Genomic DNA, 17,241 nt, shown 5'->3' on the forward strand with positions numbered 1-17,241 from the left:
CTTCTTATCTGCCAAATACTTGGGGCAGTTCCGCTTCCAGTGACCAGTCCCGTTGCAGTAAAAGCACTCAGTTTTAGGCTTAGGTACAGACTTGGGCTTCTTCCCCGGAGTAGCAACTTGCTTGCTATTCTTCTTGAAGTTCCCCTTCTTCCCTTTGCCCCTTTCTTGAAACTAATGGTCTTGTTAACCATCAACACTTGATGCTCCTTCTTGATTTCTACCTCCGCAACCTTTAGCATTGCGAAGAGTTCGGGAATCATTTTCGTCATCCCTTGCATATTATAGTTCATTGTGAAGCCTGTATAGCTTGGTGGGAGTGATTGAAGAACTCTGTCAATGACACTATCATCATGAAGAATAACTCCCAGCTGAGTCAAGTGGTTATGGTACCCAGACATTTTGAGTATGTGTTCACTGACAGAACTATTCTCCCCCATTTTGCAGCTACAGAACTTGTTGGAGACTTCATATCTCTCAACTCGGGCATTTGCTTGAAATATTAAGTTCAACTCTTGGAACATATCATATGCTCCATGACGTTCAAAACGTCTTTGAAGTCCCAATTCTAAGCCGTAAAGCATGGCACACTGAACTATCCAGTAGTCATCAGCTTTAGTCTGCCAAACGTTCATAACATCCGCAGTTGCTCCTGCAGCATGCCTTCCACCTAGTGGTGCTTCCAGGATGTAAATCTTCTGTGCAACAATGAGGATAATCCTCAAGTTACAGACCCAGTCTGTGTAATTGCTACCATCATCTTTGAACTTAGCTTTCTCTAGAAATGCATTAAAATTCAAGGGAACGGTAGCACGAGCCATTGATCTACAACAACATAGATATGCAAAAAACTATCAGGACTAAGTTCATGATAAATTGAAGTTCAATTAATCATATTACTAAAGAGCTCCCACTTAGATAGACATCCCTCTAGTCCTCTAAATGATCACATGATCCAAATCAACTAAACCATGTCCGATCATCACGTAAGATGGAGTAGTTTTCAAAGGTGAACATATCTATGTTGATCATATCTACTATATGATTCACGTTCGACGTTTTGGTCTTAGTGTTCCGAGGCCATATCTGCATATGCTAGGCTCGTCAAGTTTAACCAGAGTATTCTGCACATGCAAAACTGGCTTGCACCCATTGTATGTGAACGTAGAGATTATCACACCCGATCATCATATGGTGTCTCGGCACGATGAACTGTAGCAACGGTGCATACTCAGGGAGAACACTTGTACCTTGAATTTTAGTAAGGGATCATCTTATAATGCTACCGCCGTACTAAGCAAAATAAGATGCATAAAAGATAAACATCACATGCAATCAAAATATGTGACATGATATGGCCATCATCATCTTGTGCCTTTGATCACCATCTCCAAAGCACCGTCATGATCTCCATCGTCACTGGCTTGACACCTTGATCTCCATCGTAGCATCTTTTCCGTCTCACCAACTATTGCTTCTACGAATATCGCTACCGCTTAGTGATAAAGTAAATCAATTACATGGTGATTGCATTTCATACAATAAAGCGACAACCATATGGCTCCTCCCAGTTGCCGACAACTCTGTTACAAAACATGATCATCTCATACAACAATTTATATCACATCATGTCTTGACCATATCACATCACAACAAGCCCTACAAAAACAAGTTAGACGTCCTCTACTTTGTTGTTGCAAGTTCTACGTGGCTGCTATGGGCTTCTAGCAAGAACCGTTCTTACCTACGCATCAAAACCACAACGATTTTTCGTCAAGTGTGCTTTTTAAACCTTCAACAAGGACCGGCTGTAGTCAAACTCGATTCAACTGAAGTTGTAGAAACGGACACCCGCCAGCCACCTATGTGCAAAGCACGTCGGTAGAACTAGTCTCATGAACGCGGTCATGTAATGTCGGTCCGGGCCGCTTCATCCAACAATACCGCCGAATCAAAGTAAGATGTTGGTGGTAAGCAGTATGACTATTATCGCCCACAACTCTTTGTGTTCTACTCGTGCATATCATCTATGCATAGACCTGGCTTGAATGCCACTGTTGGGGAAAGTAGCATGCAATTTCAAAAAAATTCCTACGATCATGCAAGATCTATCTAGGAGATGCATAGCAACGGGAGGGGGAGATGTGTCCACGTACCCTCATAGACTAAAAGAGGAAGCATTAGTTAACGCGGTTGATGTAGTCGAACGTCTTCACGATCCAACCGATCCAAACACCGAACGTACGGCACCTCCGTGTTCAGCACACGTGCAACTCTATGATGTCCCTCAAACTCTTGATCTAGTAGAGGGTCGAGGGAAAGTCCCATCAGCATGATGGTGTGGTGTCGGTGTTGATGATGTGATCCGTGCAGGGCTTCTCCTAAGCACTACGATGCTATGACCGGAGGAATAAACTGTGGAAGGGGCACCGCACATGACTAAGAGAAATCTTGGTGTGTCTTTGTGGTGCCCCCTGCCCACCTATATAAAGGAGGTAGGGAGGAGGTCGGCGGACTAGGAGGGGCGTGCCAAAAGGGGGGAGTCCGACTAGGACTCCCTAGTCCTAGCAGGATTCCCCTTTCCTTCCCTTTCCGGAATAGGAGAAGAGGGAAAGAGGTGGAGGAGAAGGAGGAAAGGGGGGTCGTGCCCCCACCCCTAGTCCAATTTGGTTTGGGATGGGGAGGCGCGTGACTCCACCTGGCTGCCGCCTCCTCTCTTCCACTAAGGCCCATGAAGGCCCATTAATCCCCCGGGGCGTTCCGGTAACCTCCTGGTACTCCGGAAAATGTCCGAACCTCTACGAAGCTATTCCGGTGTCCGAACTTAACCTTCCAATATATCAATCTTTATGCCTTGACCATTTCGAGACTCCTTGTCATCTCCGTGATCTCATCCGGGACTCCGAACAAACTTTGGTCATCAAAAACACATAACTCTTAATACAAATCATCATCGAACGTTAGGCGTGTGGACCCTACGGGTTCGAGAAGTATGTAGACATGATCGAGACACATCTCTGATCAATAACCAATAGCGGAACCTGGATGCTCATATTGGCTCCTACATATTCTACGAAGATCTTTATCGGTCAAACCGCACAACAATATACGTTGTTCCCTTTGTCATTGGTATGTTACTTGCCTTAGATTTGATCGTCGGTATCAACATACCTAGTTCAATCTCGTTACCAGCAAGTCTATTTACTCATTCCGTAATGCTTCATCCCGTAACTAACTCATTAGTCACATTGCCTGTAAGGCTTATAGTGATGAGTATTGCCGAGAGGGCCCAGAGATACCTCTCCGATACACGGAGTGACAAATCCTAATCTTGATCTATGCCAACTCAACAAACACCTTCTGAGACACATGTAGAGCACCTTTATAATCACCCAGTTACGTTGTGATGTTTGATAGCACACAAGGTGTTCCTCCGGTATTTGGGAGTTGCATAATCTGATAGTCAGAGGAACATGTAGAAGTCATGAAGAAAGCAGTAGCAATAAAACTATAACGATCATAATGCTAAGCTAACGGATGGGTCTTGTCCATCACATCACTCTCTAATGATGTGACCCTGTTCATCAAATGACAACACATGTCTATGGTTAGGAAACATAACCATCTTTTATTAATGAGCTAGTCAAGTAGAGGCATACTAGGGACACTATGTACTGTCTATGTATTCACACATGTACTAAGTTTCCGGTTAATACAATTCTAGCATGAATAATAAACATTTATCATGATATAAGGAAATATAAATAACAACTTTATTATTGCCTCTAGGGCATATTTCCTTCATCCTCACCAACGATCCTCTCGTCGAGAGGGGGTCAATCTCCATCAACATCTTCACCAGAACCATCTCCTCTCAAACCCTAGTTCATCTCATGTATCCGATCATTGTCTCAAAACCTCAGATTGGTACCTATGGGTTGCTAGTAGTGTTGATTACTCCTTGTAGTTGATGCTAGTTGGTTTATTCGGTGGAAGATCATATGTTCAGATCCTTAATGATTATTATTACTCCTTTGATTATGAACACGAATATGCTTTGTGAGTAGTTACGTTTGTTCCTGAGGACATGGGAGAAGTCTTGTTATAAGTAATCATGTGAATTTGGTATTCGTTCGATATTTTGATGAGATGTATGTTGTCTTTCCTATAGTGATGTTATGTGAACGTCGACTACATGACACTTCACCATTGTTTGGGCCTAGGGTAAAGCATTGGGATGTAATAAGTAGATGATGGGTTGCTAGAGTGACAGAAGCTTAAACCCTAGTTTATGTGTTTCTTCGTAAGGGGCTGATTTGGATCCATATGTTTCATGCTATGGTTAGATTTATCTTAATTTTTCTTTCATAGTTGCGGATGCTTGCGAGGGGGGTTAATCATAAGTGGGAGGCTTGTCCAAGTATGGACAGCACCCAAGCACCGGTCTGCCCACATATCAAATTATCAAAGTTACGAACGCGAATCATATGAACATGATGAAAATTAGCTTGACAATAATTCCCATGTGTCCTCGGGAGCGCTTTGCTTTTTATAAGAGTTCGTCCAGGCTTGTACTTTGCTACAAAAAGGATTGGGCCACCATGCTGCACCTTTGTTACACTTGTTACTTGTTACCCGTTATGAATTATCTTATCACATAACTATGTGTTACCGACAATTTCAGCGCTTGCAGAGAATACCTTGCTGAAAACCGCTTGTCATTTCCTTCTATTGGTCGTTGGGTTTGACACTCTTACTTATCAAAAGGACTACGATAAATCCCCTATACTTGTGTGTCATCAAGACTCTTTTCTGGTGCCATTACCGGGGAGTGAAGCGCCTTTGGTAAGTGGAATTTGGTAAGGAAACATTTATATAGTGTGCTGAAATTTACTGTCAGTTGTTGCTATGGAAAATAATCCTTTGAGGGGTTTGTTTGGGGTATCTTCACCCCAACCGAAAGAGAAAAGAGTTGCCCCTCAACCTACTGAACCTACTGAAAATATTTATTATGAAATTCCTTCGGGTATGAAAGAGAAACTGCTAGCTAATCCTTATGCAGGAGATGGAACATTACATCCTGATATGCATCTAATCTATGTGGATGAAGTTTGTGGATTATTTTAGCTTGCAGGTTTGCCCGAGGATGAAGTAAAGAAGAAGGTATTCCCTTTATCTTTTAAGGAGAAGGCATTAACATGGTATAGGCTATGCGATGATGTTGGGACTTGGAATTACAACCGATTGAAATTGGAATTTCATCAGAAGTTCTATCCTATGCATCTAATTCATCGTGATCGGAATTATATTTGTAATTTTTGACCTCGTGAAGGTGAAAGTATCGCTGAAGCTTGGGGGATTCTTAAGTCTATGTTATATTCATGCCCCAATCATGAGCTCTCAAGAGAAATTATTATTTAGAATTTTTATGCCCGATTTTCTCGTAATGATCAATCCATGCTCGACAGTTCTTCTACTGGTTCTTTTTTGAAGAAGACTATTGAATTCAAATGGGATTTATTGGAAAGAATTAAACACAACTCTGGAGATTGGGAACTTGATGAAGGTGAGGAGTCAGGTATAAACCTTAAGTTTAATTATGTTAAATCTTTTATGGATACCGATGATTTTCGTGAATTTAGCACTAAATATGGACTTGACTCTGAGATAGTAGCTTCCTTCTGTGAATCATTTGCTACTCATGTCGATCTCCCTAAGGAGAAGTGGTTTAAATATCATCCTCCCATTGAAGTGAAAGTAGTAGAGCCAATTAAAGTTGAAGAAGAAACCATTACTTATAATGTTGATCCTATTGTTCCTACTGTGTATATTGAGAAACCACCTTTCCCTGTTAGAATGAAGGAACATGCTAAAGCTCCAGCCGTGGTTTGAAAGAGTTATACTAGAACACCTACACCCCATGAACAAATTAAAGTTGAACCTATTATTGCTATGGTTAAAGATTCTTGGTTGATTATATTGATGGGCATGTTATTTACTTCTGTGATGAAGCTGCTAGAATTGCTAGACCCAACGAAAAAGATAAACATATACCTGTTGTTGGCATGCCTCTTGTTTCCGTTAAAATAGGAGATCACTGTTATCATGGCTTATGTGATGTAGGTGCTAGTATGAGTGCAATTATCTTTACTTTATACCAAGAAATTATGAATGATATTGGATCTGCTGAAATAGAACATATTGATGTTACTATTGATGTCTGCTAGAACTACGTCGGTATTTCCCCAAAGAGGAAAGGATGATGCAGCACAGCAATGGTAAGTATGTAACGCCTGGATAATTATGATACAGTGAACCCATGCTAATGATGCCACATCACCTTTGTTACTGTTGCTAACCTCGCGTTAGATCAAAACGTTTCAAATTCAAATTTGAACTTTTGACAAACATAATTTTTTTTACAAAGATAAAAACTAAAATGTTCGGCGTGTGCTAGTTAATGCCTAGGTAATTATGGTGAAGGAACCATGCTATTATAAAAACCTAAATATTTAAAATGAATTAAAACAGAAAATAAAATAAATAAAAAGGAAAAGAACAAAAATAGAAAACAAAACTAGAAAAAAATGAAAAGGAAACCCCACCCCCATTGGACCAGGTGGCCCAGCTCACAGGCCAGGCCGGCCCACCTGGCCCAGCCGCCGACCCACCCCACTCCCATTATTTCCCCTGTCGACGGAAACCCTAGGGCCCGTCGCCCCCACAACTACCACGCCACCTTGCTCTCTTCCCCCCGATCTGGATCGAGATCGGGGGATCGCACTGCGCCTGCCCGCCGCCGTCCGCCGCTGCCCGGAGACGCGTCGCCGGATCTCCTCCTCTCAGCCGTCGACGTTGTCCCCGTCGTCCTCCCCACGTCCCGCTGCCCGTTCCCTACGTTCCCCTCATGAGCCCCCTCCTTCTCTGCTGCCCTGCTCGATGCCGCACCATGGCCTCACCCTGCGTCCGCCTCGCTCCTGCCTGTGCCCGCTTTTCCCCAGCGCCGTCCATGCCGGCCGACGCGCTAGCCTCGGGCCGCTTGCATGCTGGCTTTGCTCGTCCCCCTGCTGCTGCTTGTTTTGCTGCTGCTCCATAACGCCGTACACCGCTCCGAAGCCTGTGAATGGCCTCGACCCGCCGCGCCCTTGGGCACCACGTCCGTGCTAGTGCCTCCTGCTACGTGCGCGCTGGCCCATCTGGTCGCGCCCCTTCCCCTCACCCCGCTCCCACAGCCTCTTGCGGCCACTGACATCGTCTGCGCTCATCGTCCGCCCCGTCGCGTCATGCCCCCTATCGCCGACCCCTCCCACTGGCCGTCCTTGCCCGCCGCTCGCCTCGCGCGCCCCATGCTGCAGCTGCTGCGCTGCTGCCACCAGCTCCCGTGCGTCGAGCGCCAGCGGCCTCCTGCTGCCCACCTCCGCTCGCCGGCGGCCAGCTCCGGTGCCTCGCCCCCCGCGCCCTGGCGTTCAGTGACGCCACGCCTGGGAAGTGCCCGCATTGCCCGGCGCCCGCTAACCCGCCCCGCTGCTCGCCCGATCCGCTAAGGCCCTATGGGCCTATGACATATGGGCCCCATGCTCAGGAACATTTAAAAAAATGGAATTAAAGATATATATTATTAATAATAATCAGTTAATTAACTTAACCTAATTAACCTGTTAATCAAACTAATTAATTAGGTTAATTAGTTAACAGTAAATGACAGTGGGACACACGTGCCAGTTTGACCAGTCTACGGTAAGAGTTGACCGCTGACATCATGCTGACATCATGATGATGTCATAAAAAGATTTTCAAATTAAATTAATTCTGTTAATTCTAAAAATGAATTAAACTTTAAAAATTAATGTAAAATAATCTGTAGCTCGAATGAAAATACTTTGTACATGAAAGTTGCTCAGAATGACGAGACCAATCCGAATTCGCGGTCCGTTTGTCAGCCACACGTCCCTAGCATAGCGAACATGCAACATTTCACCTGCAGTTCATCTGTCCGAGAACGCGAAACACCGGGGATACTTTCCTGGATATTCCCGCCTTCGCCGGTATCACCTACTACCGCTTAGGGCACACCTAGCACCGCTCATTGCCATATCATGCATCATCATGCTTATGTTTGAATTATATTTATTGTTTGTTCCCCCTCTTCTCTCTGGTAGACTACGAGATTGACGCTGGTGCTGCCCTGGTCGACTACTGTGTTGACGACCGCTCCTTCTTGCCAGGGCAAACAGGCATGCCCCCCTCTTGATCACCTCATATCGCCTATTCCTTCCCTCTACTGCTTGCATTAGAGTAGTGTAGCATGTTACTGTTTTTGATTAATCCTATTCTATTGCATAGCCTGTCATTGTTGCAACAATTATTGATACCTTACCTGCAATCCTAAATGCTTAGTATAGGATGCTAGTTTATCATCAGTGGCCCTACATTATTGTCCGTCTGCCATGCTATACTATCGAGCCGTGATCACGAGGATATACTATAATATACATACATACATATTATTCAGGTGGTGACTAAAGTCGAGTCGGCTCATAGAGTACCCGCGAGTGATTCACGGATTGGGGGATGAAAGGACATTTGTCTCGATGGCCCTTTGTGTGGATCTTTGTGGCGGAGTGACAGGGCAGGTTGAGACCACCTAGGTGAGAGGTGGGCCTGGCCCTGGTCGGCGTTCGCGGTTACTTCATAATAATACATTTAACGAGATCTTGGTATTTGATCTGAGTTTGGCCACTGGCCTATACGCACTAACCAACTACACATGATCAGTTATGGGCACTCGACGTCATGGTATCAGTCGAAGCCTTCTTGACGTCAGCGATTGAGCGGTGCATGCCGGATTGGACTAGAACGCATGCTCTTGTATTAGGGAGGCTAGGTCTGCTTCCGGCCGCCCATGCAACATGTAGGTGTGCAATGGGCAATGGGCCCAGACCCCTGCACGCTTAGGATTTAGACCGGCATGCTGACCTCTTTGCTGTCCCTAGGTAGGGCTGCGACGTGTTGATCTTCCGAGGCCGGGCATGACCTAGGAAAGTGTGTCCGGCCAGAGGGATCGAGTGTGTTAGGTTATGTGGTGCACCCATGCAGGGAACTTTATCTATTCAAATAGCCATGTACCTCGGTAAAAGGATGACCCATAGTCGTACCTCAACCTTATGACAACTAGAACCAGATACTTAATAAAACACACCCAGACAAGTTCCAGAGACAATCCGGTGATCGCTTTCCCACAGGGCGATGAGGGAAGGATCATCGAGTAGGATTATGCTATGCAATGATACTTGGTGAACTTGCCATCTACTCTCTTCTACATGCTGCAAGATGGAGGCTGCCAGAAGCGTAGTCTTCAATAGGACTAGCTGTCCCCCTCTTATTCTGGCATTCTGTAGTTCAGTCCACGAATATTGCCTCTTTACACGACTACCAATGCATATGTAATGTAGATCCATGCTTGCGAGTACTTTGGATGACTACTCATGGTTGCTTTGCTCCCTCTTTCCCACCTTTTCCTCTTCTTCTCGGACGTCGCAACAAGATGTTGGAGCCCAGGAGCTGGATGCCACTGTCAACGACGACCCCTACTTCACCGAGGGTTCCTACTACTATGTTCAGGCCGCTGACGACCAGGAGTAGTTTTGGAGGATCCCAGGCAGGAGGCATGCGCCTCTTTTGATCTGTATCCCAGTTTGTGCTAGCCATCTTATGGCAACTTGTTTAACTTACGTTTGTACTCAGATATTGTTGCTTCCGCTGACTCGTTTATGTTTGAGCACTTGTATTCAAGCCCTCGAGGCCCTTGGCTTATAATATGATGCTTCTATGACTTATTTTACTTTTAGAGTTGTGTTGTGATATCTTCTCGTGAGTCCCTGATCTTGATCGTACATGTTTGCGTGTATGATTAGTGTATGATTGAATCGGGGCGTCACAAGTTGGTATTAGAGCCGACTGCCTGTAGGAATACTCCTTCCATAGTACTTGGCCGAAGTTGAGTGTAGTCACTACAAAACTTTTACTAACATGGCTGTGTGTCTTACGGGCCCATGTCACCATTGGGTGGTATTAGGATATTTTACTCCTTGATCTTTTCTCTGGGACTCTGAACTCTCATCTACTCAGGTTAAACGAATTTACTAACTCTAACATTAGGATCCCGTGACCACATTCACCCCAAAGTTGGATAAGCCATAGTTAATCCTTAGAACAGTATTTTGAATAATACTCATGCTATTATTTGACTCCATTGAAATATCTTTGTTTTCAGATGGAACCCATGAGGCAGGTTGTGTGCCACACGACGGCCATTGGTGCCTCAGGGTCACCTGCTATGCTAGCTGAGATGATGACCTATCTGGGTTATCGCTGGCACCCTGAGTACACCGTGTACGAGCAGTACCAGGACTTTAACCAGGAGCAGTACCGTGCCATCGTCCACCTCTACTCTTGGGAGTATGACTCCACTACTGTGCTGTACACTGCTCATGTGTTGGGGTTACCATCGATATGGCAGTCCACGATGCTGCTTATGCTGCTCTGACACGTCTTCATGGAGAGTATCGGGAGTTGGACACCTCCCCTTTTAGGCACAATGCTATCACATCTGACGTTGGTGCGGAGGGATACTACACTCCCGCCTACTCCACTGTCACCCGAGAGCCCTTCCACCATCAGAACCTGGTTCTGCATGCTGATGGGCTGGATCAAACTAACCGAGCTCTTCTCCATGAGTTGTACACCACTCGTCAGTACCTTTATAGTGCTCTGACGTTGTTGCACCCCTTTGTCCGATCTGGACAGCTACTGCGTTCTATGATCTACCCAGCCAGGACCGTGATTCCCCACGGTGTCGGTTGGCCAGATGTGTGAGGCTACACTCCCACACTTGGTACTCTTCTGCCAACTAAGCGTTGGGTTCTACACCAGAGTGTTCGCGGGCCGCAGGCTGCTGATGTGGAGGACTTTCTGTTGCGTCACTACCAGCTATCAGGCTACTCTGTCCTCCACAGTTCCTCCTGGGACTGATGTTGTCTTGCTTATTAGCATTAGATGCATTCGCCGTGAGCCTGCGTGCCGCCTATGATAACTTAGTCTATGTACTGAACACTGTGTACTGAACTCTATGCCCGACCCCTGTTGTAAGTTATGCCAACTACTATGTAGTATCTATCGTGCTCCTTTCATTATGCATGTTTCATCATGAATGATTCTTGTCTTTGCAATTTTCTCAATGCTGAACTACTCCTGTTATATATTAGCAGGATGGTTAGACCAGGTGGTCGTGGTCGTGTTGGCGACGCCGCACCACCGCTTGAGTACATGGCTGGTATGATCCAATAGTTTGAGCTGAACTGTGAGTTCATGGAGAATACACTACTAGGGAAAAGCCTAGCAGCAGCATGGGTTTTGTGCCTCTCAGTAGCGCGGGGACCGACGCTACTAATAAGGCGCTACAACTAACGTATAGCAGTAGCGCCTGTTGTCCCACGCTACTGCTATACATGAATAGCTGTAGCACTCTTTAGAAAAGGGCGCTACTGATATTATCTGCAGCACTGTTTACAGGGAAGCACTACTGGTAAGGCGGCGCTACTGCTAAATTTCCCCCCCTCGCTACTACTAGTTTTATTAGTTTTTTTCCATGCATATTTCTTTTGTATTTGAATAGGATTTATACAATAATCTTTAGCATATCATACACATACAAATGTAATCATAGCATATACATACAATTAGTCATCATGTCATCATCATAGTCATCATCCAACACAAAGTGGTCTCTCGTCATCAATCTCAAAAATAGCGATACAAGTCTCGATTACTTGCAAGTACATCGTCATCCATCTAAACAATGATATACGCGAGAAGAGCTATCACTTTGAGTACATGAGTTTGTATCCCTCTCTCGCATTAGCGTGAACCTAAACTAACTACTGCCTGTCGCTCGGAAACCGGAAACCGGTACACCTGGGCCTGACACTCCGGCCACTTGTCGTATATATACTCCTGGCGTAGCACTTCTTCGCCATCTATGATCTATGCACCTGCATCATCACATGAGTTGATGATATGCAACATATATAGTTGAGCAACAGAAAGAGACAGACTTGGCAAAAATAGAAACAACATATCATAAGCATAAATAACAAAGTTCATCGTACCCAAAATGCCCTAACTAGAGTGATTTTTGCTAGTCAAGGAGGAGGACGGTTTAATTACATCACAAATAAAGTTTCACCATGCATAACTCAAAGTTTTGTCATACAGAAAGTATGGACTAAACGGACACATTGTCATATATCGACAATCACTCCACCATGTCGTGCCATCCGTCCATGTCAGGGAGATAGTCCTCAAGCTTAGTGAAAGGCTTCATGTTGAGACGCTGAGAGGCTATCCATGTTCGGACGTCTTCCCACGACATTTGTCCTTCTCCGTAGAACATCCCTGTTTTTCTGACGACCTCCTTCATGATGATTTGGGCAAGTTCGCGCTGGATGTTATAGAACTCAGCTCGAAGTTGATGATCCTCGATATCTCCTATGTCCTTTGCCCATTGCAGAATATGGGCATCGCCAGATCTAGGTGACATGTGAAGGTTCTGGTGATCCCGTCTGTACTCCAGCACGTGGTGTAGGACATAGAATCCATCATTAAGAGAATCGTTCGGTTGCTGGATGCAGCAGAAGTCGGTCTTATGGCTGAAGGCGACCCTGCCGCCCCTTCTCTTTTTGTCCCTAACCTCTCCACCCCTTGCTTGGTAGTAAAACATGGCACTGTCGAGAACATCTTTGATGTGGGTCTAATCCTTTTTGTGAATGCTCTTCGATGAGTCCAAGTAAAGGGCGTGGGAGAATCAGGGGTAGAGGATGATGAGGACGGCGCGCCCGCCGCTGCGCAAAATAAGTACACCTCAAATTAATTAGCCTCAATGAATTATTGAAATCGAAGGAAGGATATCAGCGCGGATGACTTACATGGGATGATAAGGCATGAGAATCGCCTCCTTGTCCTTATTGGCGAGCATGAAACTGACGATGTAATCCCTCGCGTATTCAGCTGCTCTGCGCAGACTCCCAAGAAGCCCTCGTGCATGTACTATGGGTCAACGACACAAATATGACGTATCTGCTCAACCCCAATGATGTAGTTCATGTGCAAGGCATAAAGGCGGACAAACGTAAAATCCAGCTTCTTCACGTGAAACATGTCGAATATGTAATCGAATCAGAGGAAGAACTTATCCGCGGGGAAGCTGTCGACGTACGACATTTGTCGCGGAACGTTAACCACGTAGAGTGGGTATCATGGATCTTTCGAGGCGATGAGGCCTTTCTCTACCCGTAGCACATCGTCATGAAGTCTCCTTAGATCGCCGAATCTGGCCCGTAGCGCTGTTGCAGGTAGGATTGGTTGACCGGGGATATGCCATTTATCCGCATCGGGGATATCTATACGGTCCTGAAGCCGAGGCTGCTGAGGCGGCTGGATCATAGAATCAACTTTTTTGCCTTTCCTCGCTCTATTCCTAGACTTCTTTGCCACCGGAAGGTCGTCCATAATATGTTGAGACGGTAATTCAGGCACCAACTCATGACGCTCAAACCCTGAGGAGGCGCTAGTATAGACATACTGTTCAGCGCCATCGTCATCCTCATCCTCATCCATGGCAACGTCATCAACGACTAATGGAGCCTCCTCCTTACCCCGTCCGCTATCACCCAACCCGACACCCGACGCTAATTGGGTAGGTGGGGTGTTGATGTTCATACCTTGCTGAGGCTGCGTGCTCGTGGGTGTGCTCCCGGCCGCCTCCAGACAAAGCAGACTCTTTGGCCACAACAGGACCCACCCATTGCAACAATCACCAAGCCGCCGCGGGGTCTCGTCGTCATCCCCCACTAGTATTAGAGGAGGCAAATTCTCGTGGCCCGGTTTGACACTGCCACGGAAACTTTGAAGATGTTCGGGGGGATTGGCCGGCTGTGGAACAATGGTTCCTTCGGCTCCATTATCGTCGCCTTCCCCATGTCCACCTTCTGTTTGCCGATGGTGTACAATATAGTGCACGGGGTTTCGTCGGCCTTCAAAGAAAAGTCTGCGACATGAGACATCCGAAAGGCAACGAAAACGGGAGATTATACATTTATATTGAAGGGGGCCGGTGTGACAGATACCGTGAGGGCGTCGAGCTCAGCCAAAGACGAGGCACCACCGAGCACGTCCGGTGCGGGAGTCGGTGCGGGAGCTGGTGTGGGAGTAGGTGCGGGAGCCGGTGCGGGAGCTGGTGTGGGAGCAGGTGCGGGAGCCGGTGGGGGAGCAGGTGCGGGAGCCGGTGCAGGAGCAGGTGCGCCAAGAAGTCAGCAACGGTAAAGTCCTCTGCATTTTTTTCTGGATTTTTCCTTGTCCAAGTAAAAACGCCCGTCACCAAGGAAGTAGACAAATCTGCAACCACCTGTTTTGCGGCAGCTACCGCTGTTGCGACTGTCTGAGATGATTTCTTCTCAACCACAATCTCAACCTTCTTGTCGATGTTTTCTTCAGTTAACCTCCGTCTTTCCTTTCTCTCCTCCGTGGTCTCATGGTAGTACTTCCATGTGGCGCCGTCTCCGACACCGTGCACGCGTCCATACGACGGTCGAGTATCCACCAGTTGTCGTTTCAATATGTTCAACGCCCGGTTGAATGGAGTGTCCCACTTGGGCCTCGCCAATGCCTCAGACGGCGAGTCTCTTTCGGACGCAATCCGGTGCCGCTCTCTCTGCAAAAGGCACAAGGATCGTTTACAAATATGACTAACGTGTGCAGTCGAATTGATCAGAAACTAAAATTACCAGTAGTCTCATGAACTCCGTAATGACCGGTGTTGTCTCGTAAACCTTCTTCTCTGGGTCCCAACGGTGCCGGGCCCTCAGGACGTCACGCTCCCGCGGGACGGTGAAATCCGCCAAGGGGTCTAGGATGCCCAGACTCGCGGCTTCCGCGTCCTCCTTGGCCCATTTGGACCTCTTTCCACCGTAACCACGGCTTCCTAGGTGGTGGCTCCCAATGTTCCTCTCTTGAAGCCCCTTCATGTACTTAGACTTTTTTTTGGCAGCTTCGGCCTCGCAAGCCTCCTTGAATATTTGAAACTGCTCTTCCGTGATTGTCGGATTATCCTTTACAATCTCAGAGTAGGGTTCCTTCTTGTCTATGATCCTTGCTTTCACTCGAGTTTTCCAGGCGGCCAACGTGGCGCTAAACTTGGTCATGGCGTGTTTGTTTATCTTCTTCATTGCCGGTTCCTCGTCCGGATCTTCATAATCCTTCTCATTCCGGCCCGGGAACAAGAATATCTGGTGAAACTTCTTTAGGAGGGAGCTCCTCATATTTTCTATCTTCTGTAGTTTCTCATCGTTGATGGTGGCGGTTGTCCGTACGATGCAGCCTATTTGATTGCCGTAGCACGCGCGCGCTTCATCGGGCGCCTTTGGCTCAAAATTGTCGTTGTCCACCTCTGTGACCACCAGTCTAGTAGTCCTGAGTTTGTTAGGAACCCGTTGCCTCTTTGCTTTTGGTTCTACACTGGCTTCGCTCCCCGAGGCAGCACCGGTCTCAGTCTCAGCGTCGGTCTCGATGCCGGTCTGAGTCTCAGCGCCGTCTCAGTATCAGCGACGGTCTCAGTCTCAGCACCGGTCTACGTGTCTGTCTTAGTCCCCGATGCCACCGGTGGGCCCATCAACAACATCGGTTGATCGTCGGTAAGGCTAAAAAATTCGTCTGCCGCCCGGTAGACGTCGTCGCAATCACCAGAACCCCGTCCTTCATCGTTGCTGGCCATGTTTCCTATGATTAAATTTAGTCAATTAATTCTAGACCTAATAAAATGAATAATGACATAAAAAAGGCCTATTGTTTTGCAGGAATGTTGACTCCTTCCTGGTGCGGCAAATCCCAGGCACTCGATATGTCCTAGTTTGTAGCACAAGTCATGCCGAAATTCACGGAAAATTTCGGCATGACCTTTGCTAAAAAGTGGACAAATCGAGAACCTGAAATTTGCCGGAACAGAAATGAATCAACATTCCAGCAAAACATAGGCCACTAAGCATCATTCCCTGGAAACAACAAAGCCACTTGGGCACAATCGAACAACTTCAATGAAAAGATATAACATGACCACTTCAATGAAAAGATATAATCAACAATAAAAGTCTAGGAAGGGATCATCTTTAAAATAAAATTTTCCAAATTTGCCTAAAATTTTCCTAGTTAGTTAATCTAGTTTACCTAGATAATTAACCCTAATTAAACTAGTTAACGCAGCTAGTTCTCTGTCAAAGCCCTAAATAAATTTTTGCACTAATCAACCTAGATAATTAACCTAATTAAACTAGTTAACCTGACTAGTTCTCTGTCAAAGCCCTAACTAAATTTTTGCACTAACCTAGATAATTAACCTAATTAAACTAGTTAACCTAACTACTTCTCTGTCAAAGCCCTAACTAAATTTTTGCCCTAACCTAGATAATTAACCTAATTAAACTAGCTAACCTATGCATGAGAGAGAGAGGAGGGGTGGGGGCTTACACAGGATGGCTCTGGTGGTGGCGAGGGAGGCAATGGTGGTGAGGGAGGCAGGGGCATCTCCGGTGACGGCGAGGGAGGCAGTTGTGGCGAGGAAAGATCCGGTGGCATCGACGGCGCCTCCGGTGGCGTTGACGAGGCCACGCGGCTCCGTGGCGTTGGGGGCGGCTCCGGTGGCGTCGACGGCGCACGGCTCTGGTGGCGTTGACGTCGGCAGGAGACGGCGGCAAAGTGGGGCGACGGTGAATCGGGGAGACGGCGGCGCGCAGGGCGAGTTCAGGGATTTGGGGGAGAAGTGGTGGCCGAGGGGAAACGGTTTTTTGGTTAAGTCAAACTTAGCGGTAGCACGTTTGGTAAAACACGCTATAGCTAAGATAGCTATAGCGGTTTTTACAAAACACGCTGCTGCTATAGCTATGTAATTTTCTTCCAATTTTTAATTTCCTTTTCTGTTTCTATAGCGGGGGTCTAGGACACGCGCTACAGCTACGTTAGCTATAGCGCCTCTTACGAACACACGCTACTGCTATGCCTTCCTCCGTTTTTTCGCTTTTTCATTTATTTTGCTTTACATTTTATTTTTTCCTTTCTCCTTTTTCTATTTCTTTCATTTTCATTTACTTTTCTATTTGTTTTTCATCTTATTTTATTTCCGTTAGTAGTAGCGCTCTT

The sequence above is a fragment of the Triticum dicoccoides genome, chromosome 4B (genome assembly GCF_002162155.2).
Source record: "Triticum dicoccoides isolate Atlit2015 ecotype Zavitan chromosome 4B, WEW_v2.0, whole genome shotgun sequence".
Lineage (NCBI taxonomy): Eukaryota > Viridiplantae > Streptophyta > Magnoliopsida > Poales > Poaceae > Triticum > Triticum dicoccoides.